A 5,722-nucleotide genomic window follows, 5' to 3' on the forward strand; every position below is an offset into this window, starting at 1 on the left:
CACATCAATTACCCAAAAAGGATTTTTTTTTTGTATCCAATTAAAAAGTGTTTTGTCATAATACCTTGCCATCTGTCTAAAACTTTGAAGAAAAGTTACATAACTTGAGTTTAGTGGTATGGGCTGTGTATTAATATGATATTAATTGTATAAGGCGCTGCTGGCTGAAATGTATAGCAATGGCATAACCCCAAAAGGCACCAAAGCAAGGATAAACATCATTGTCTTCCCAAAAGATTGTCACTCCATGAGTAACAGTACATGATAATTTGGTCAATAAAAATAAAGTCATAATAAAGACTAAAGAAAAAACCAAAATAAAAAACCAAGGGGTTATTAAACAACTAAATATTAATTTCACTTATACTTCAAACATACCGGAGATGGCAGACTTTGTTGTCATGGTACATCTGCGTTATACGGCAATATCGGACCAAATTCCTTAAGTCAAAACTGCAACTATTGTGATGCTTCTACCTTTGATTCTACCAAAATCCCAAGAAGAAAAGGAGGAAGAGGAGTAAGAATGCATTCTTGATCTGTTTGCTGCAATAATACCACCTTATTAACCTTTGATCTAGAGAACAACTTACCAATTATGCTTCAAACAGGACAGTAATAGTCGAACATTCTTGATCTTTCTTCCCCTTGATCACTGCATTCTCTTACCAAAAGTAAATACTATTTCTATGATTCACATCTTTCTCTTGAGTTAGGAGATAAGATAAACTCAATTCAATGTATATTTATCAAAATTCTATTATGAATTCTTAGAACTTTGGGATATCCAGAAGAATAAAAATGATCCCTGTCCAGAAAGAATTTAAAATATTATTAGTTAAGAAGTGTGATTTACCCATCTAGACACCTGAAGCTATTGACCTTTAAGGAATGCCTATATTACTCATGAATTTCATGATAATAAATAAAAATCTAAAAAATTAAACCTCTGAGGGCACCTGATGGCTCTGTCAGTAAAGCATGTAATTCTTGATCTTGGGGTTGTAAGTTCGAGCCCCATGTTAGGTGTAGAGATTACCTAAAAATAAAAAATCTTAAAAAAAAATTAACCTTCTGAGTAATATATATTAAAACAGATATGAGGGAATATATCTTTCTTGTTGATACATTAGGAAATTGCTTCCTCCGTGAGTAGGTAAAAACCTGTCCAAAGCGGTGATGAATCTTTTCAGATCTTTTCATACACTGGGGACCATGAGAGGAACAAATAGTCGAGCTTAGGATGTTACTCAATTAATTTGAAGACAATTGTTTTTCCTGGCCTGAGTAGGACTTGCCAAAGCAGCTTCCTGCTTTGTGCCTTCTTTCTCTCAATGGAGGAGACAAGAAAAATGAGAAGTTGTGAGGAGACTGAGAAAAAAAAAAAAATCTTTATTGGAAAAGAAGTAGGCACCTCAGACATCTTGAGTGGAAAAAAAGGGCAGGAAGATCTGTTAGCAAAGAGAGTTTGGGACAGATCCTAAAAATTGGTAGATATGAGTTCAATGGTAATTTAATTAGCTTGATTCCAAAGACTGTCAGTTAAATAAAGAAACTCTTAAGATACATTTTTTTTCTCTTTCATGCAATGAAAGGAAATGACTCTATTATATGTTTTCTTACAGAGCATGTGTTTAGTCATATTCTGAGTAATTTTGCTTGAAATAATGCAGCTTTATTGAAAACACGAGCAGGAAACAAGAAGTGTTTATGTCTCAGATGAGGATTGTCATGAACGTTTTGCACAATTTCATTGTACAACGTGTCCACGCTAAGCGTATGTGACATTCTAAACTGCCTGTGGGAAAGCATGAAACCAAAGAGAAATTAAAGTAATTCCTAAACTAGAGGAAAGGACTAAGCTTTCACTCATTTTATTTCTCTGTTTATTTCAGTATTATGAATAAAATTGTGTTGCTGTGTCGATAAATACAAAAGCAAGAGGGATCTGAGCATTTTTGTTTTATACCATTGTATTTTTAATGTGTGCTTTTTTCAACCTTTAAAAAATAAAGAATAAGGGCATCCGGGTGGCTCAGTCATTAAGCATCTGCCTTCAGCTCAGGCCATGATCCCAGAGTCCTGGGATCAAGCCCCACATCGGGCTCTCTGCTCAGCAGAGAGTCTGTTACTCCCTCTCCCACGCCCCCTGTTTGTGTTCCCTCTCTCGCTGTCTCTCTCTGTCAAAATAAATAAATAAAATCTTTAAAAATAAATGAATAAAAATAAAAAATAAAGAATAGACTTCTATGGGCAAAATTGTGAAAAATACTTAAATTGATACAGTATGTTAACATATGCAGATTCCTTTTACCCTCATAAAGTAGTTTAATCATTATACCCACTGCTAAGTGGGTATCAGTGTCTTAGTTTTACAGGGAATTGAAGAGATTAAATGATTTTTTTTTCAGAGAACCATAACTAGAAACTGGCAAATTCAATATGCAACTCAGGGCTCCTGATTTTATGTTCAGTACTCTTTTTCCACTACAAATGTGTGCTGTGTTGCTCTCTTTTCTTCTTTATTTCCTCTCCCCACTCTTTTAAGCAAGCAGGACTTCTGTTAACTCTGTTTTTTTCCCTCAATCTTTGCAGACTTTACCCTCTTGTGTCAGGCAAAGTCATCTAAGTAACAGATTATTTGAATACTCTGACCCTTGGCCAACTCAAACATGGTACTACTAGAGGAAACTTATGCCTTTATTGAGTCCCTAACATCTTTAATGTTAATTACCTAAGAATGCCAGAAGAGGCCTGGCCAAGGAGCTGTCTGGCTACATGAACTCCATGTTCCCTAAGGAGATACACACTAGTGGGAGAGGCAAGCCTTACATTCTAAAGGCCACAGCGTGGCTAGTCACACTTATTCAGAGCTGTAAACCTCCCCCCTATATAATTTCTTCTTTTTATTCTCCCTAGTTTCCCACACAGTCCCTCCAGATGGTATTTTTCCACCTTCCTAATACTTTTGATCCTTGTTTTTCCTGAGAGACCAGTTTTGTTCTGTTTTTAATCTGTTTCTAAAATATAACTTCACATACTAATATAGTATATTCTCATTTGCTTTCTGTTACACTCTTTCCTCCAATCATTGATTTAGCAAATATTTGCTATGTAGCCAAATATGGGCTATGCTGTGGAGAACAAAAATATGCCATCTTTTAAAGACTTTTTTCCAAGACAACTTTCTCTAATTTAAAGAGAAATATAAGTACAAGTTGTGCAATTTCTTAATAAGCAATTCAAAAAAAAAAAACCTTCAGGAACACAATAATGGTAAGAACATAGTGAGAGAGTAGGTGTGGATGGGATGTTAGGAGGGTTAATATTTGAACTAATTTTAAAGGTAGAATCAGGAGATTGAAAACACCATGGCATTCCAGAGAGACATTGCACAATATGTAAATCACAGAATATGAAATTGTATTATGAATTTTGAAGGAAGACTGGACTGTGGATGCATTTTTGGAAGTGGTAAAAGATGAAGTTCAAAAGGGAGATAAGAGTCAGATTGCAAAGACCCTTTATGGCACATTGAGGAGTAGAGCTTCTACCTATGGGGAGCAAGGACCTATGCAATGATTTTTTACTTTTTACTATTATAAAAGTTTATTTAACAAAAAAGTTCAATATGAAAATGCACACGATCTGATTTTTATATTGTAGTAAAACAGGTACTATGGAGGGGACATGTGGAAGCAGTTGATTTCCTCTGATGAACACACCCATTGTTTATACTCGCTCCAAGGCTTCTAGCATGATGATACTATTTCCTCATAGTACCACCATTCCAGTATTGTTCTCTTGCCCACTAGTTGCCATCTCCACACATTCATCTATCACAAGATTCATAAATGGATCGAACCCCCGCAGTATTCCTTGGACATGTCTGCCACCATTTCATTTCAATGATAATTTCTTGTCTGTAAATTTTTTCAACTCGGGAGGATGAGCTTTGCTCATGGTGTCTACTCGGCGAGCTCAAAGATGCCTCCAAAACCTACTCAATGATTTTTAAAAGGAGAATAATGTAATCAGCTCTGTGTGTTTAAAAAGGCATGCTGGTGACAGTGTAGAAGATGAATTGGAGAAAGGAAAAGATAAGCGGCAGGAAGAAAGAGGAAGTAATTATACACATCCAATAATGTCATGATGAGAATCTTAACTCTGACAAAATCTAAACATAAGTGCTATATCGAAACCATAAAAAGAGAATGGAACTGTGTGCAATATACATAAAAGACACAGAAGATAGGTTTGTCGATTCTGTCCGTGAAAAGGATGGGTTCAAAGAGGAAGTCGCAAACTATAGGAAATTTATAACTTAGTGGGATTGTCAAAGTGAACTGTGGCTACTGAATGGCATTACAGTGGTAGAGAAGAAAATGTGATAAAGCTGTTCTGAAGTGGGAGGTGTCACATGTCATCTAGGAGAATGCACTAAGGAAGGTGAAGCTTGCAGGTGGTAAAACAGAAATTCCTGGTTTCTGGAGGAAAATGTCTCAGTAACAGAGAATGCTGTCTTTTGTGGAATTCTCAGACCCAAAGGGAATCTGACATCTCCTCACTGTCTCAAAGGCACCCTATGGCCACAACATATTTGTTAATGCATTGGAGCTCAGGGTACCATCAGCTAAGTTTCCAAGAGTTAGGATTGCTCAGAGTTCTCCCCTGAAGAGAGATGCAAGTTTGCACCTTCCTTTACACAGGAACCACAGAACATAAATTATTCATTTAAGAACAAGACTGAACATAGAAATTAGAAAGACACTTGAGCAGATGATTTAATTCAGGAATCTTATCCCCCATAAAAGTAGTCTCTCAAGAGTCACCAACAGAAAAATCTGTAAAATATCTTAAAGCATTTCAGGAGGTAGCTGCCAGTGTGAGAGCTAAAAATGAGATTGCTGGGGTAATCCTGTCAAGAAGTCGGCTCCTGCAGAGAACCCACTGAGGCAAAAGCAAAACAGATGTGTTTGACAGGTTGGAAAATGGCAGCAAAAGAATGAAACATTGAATTTGTAAATTTATTTAAAAAAATCAGCTTCCCTAAGGATTTTTCCTCAGGGACCTCTGAGTAAAGTAAAAGAACCTGTTAGAAAGAAAAATGTCATTGTATTTTTAAGGGTTTTAAGAAAAAAATAATTAAATAAATGAAGCCAGTTTAAAATCATAGACTTTGGGTAATTAGATGTTTCCCTGGCATCACTGAGTCTACCAATATGGAGCCCATACGATGAAAAGAAAAAAATTAAATGGGGCAGGGGAGAAAGTTGATATGTATTAAACAGCTACTACAGCCTGAACACTTTGCTGGATGTTTTACACGTGTTTTCTCATTTAATCTTCATAAAAGTCTTATGAAATAAGAATTACTCTCCCTATCACAAAGGGAAGTTGTCTGACGTTGAGAGAGGTTAGGTAAATGTATTTATTTACACAGCTTCAAGAAAAAAGACTTCCGGGATATGAGAATGATTAAAGATACCTACGATATGACAATAATAATAATAATAATAATAATAATTTTAAAGTGGATGAGACAGATGTTAAAAAAGAAAGGGTAATACGGAGCAAATAGCATATAAAACTGCATTCCTCATTAAATCTAAAAGTGGCTTAGTTGGACACATCTCTGTGATACTTAAGAAATGTGATAGTTCCTCTTTTTGTATTTCTAATACTCTCAAGAGAATTATTTTTCAGAATTTCTGGAAGGTGA

At 35.6% G+C, this 5,722-nt stretch overlaps 1 pseudogene; it reads right to left on the minus strand.

The window, feature by feature from the left end:
* Positions 1 to 3,732: 3,732 nt before the first annotated feature.
* On the minus strand, positions 3,733 to 3,963 carry LOC112821152 (small nuclear ribonucleoprotein G pseudogene; annotated as a pseudogene).
* Between the last annotated feature and the right edge of the window lie 1,759 nt (positions 3,964 to 5,722).

Source organism: Callorhinus ursinus, unplaced genomic scaffold (genome assembly GCF_003265705.2).
Source record: "Callorhinus ursinus isolate GAN/ISIS: 27379988/994484 unplaced genomic scaffold, GSC_fseal_2.0 scaffold1, whole genome shotgun sequence".
Lineage (NCBI taxonomy): Eukaryota > Metazoa > Chordata > Mammalia > Carnivora > Otariidae > Callorhinus > Callorhinus ursinus.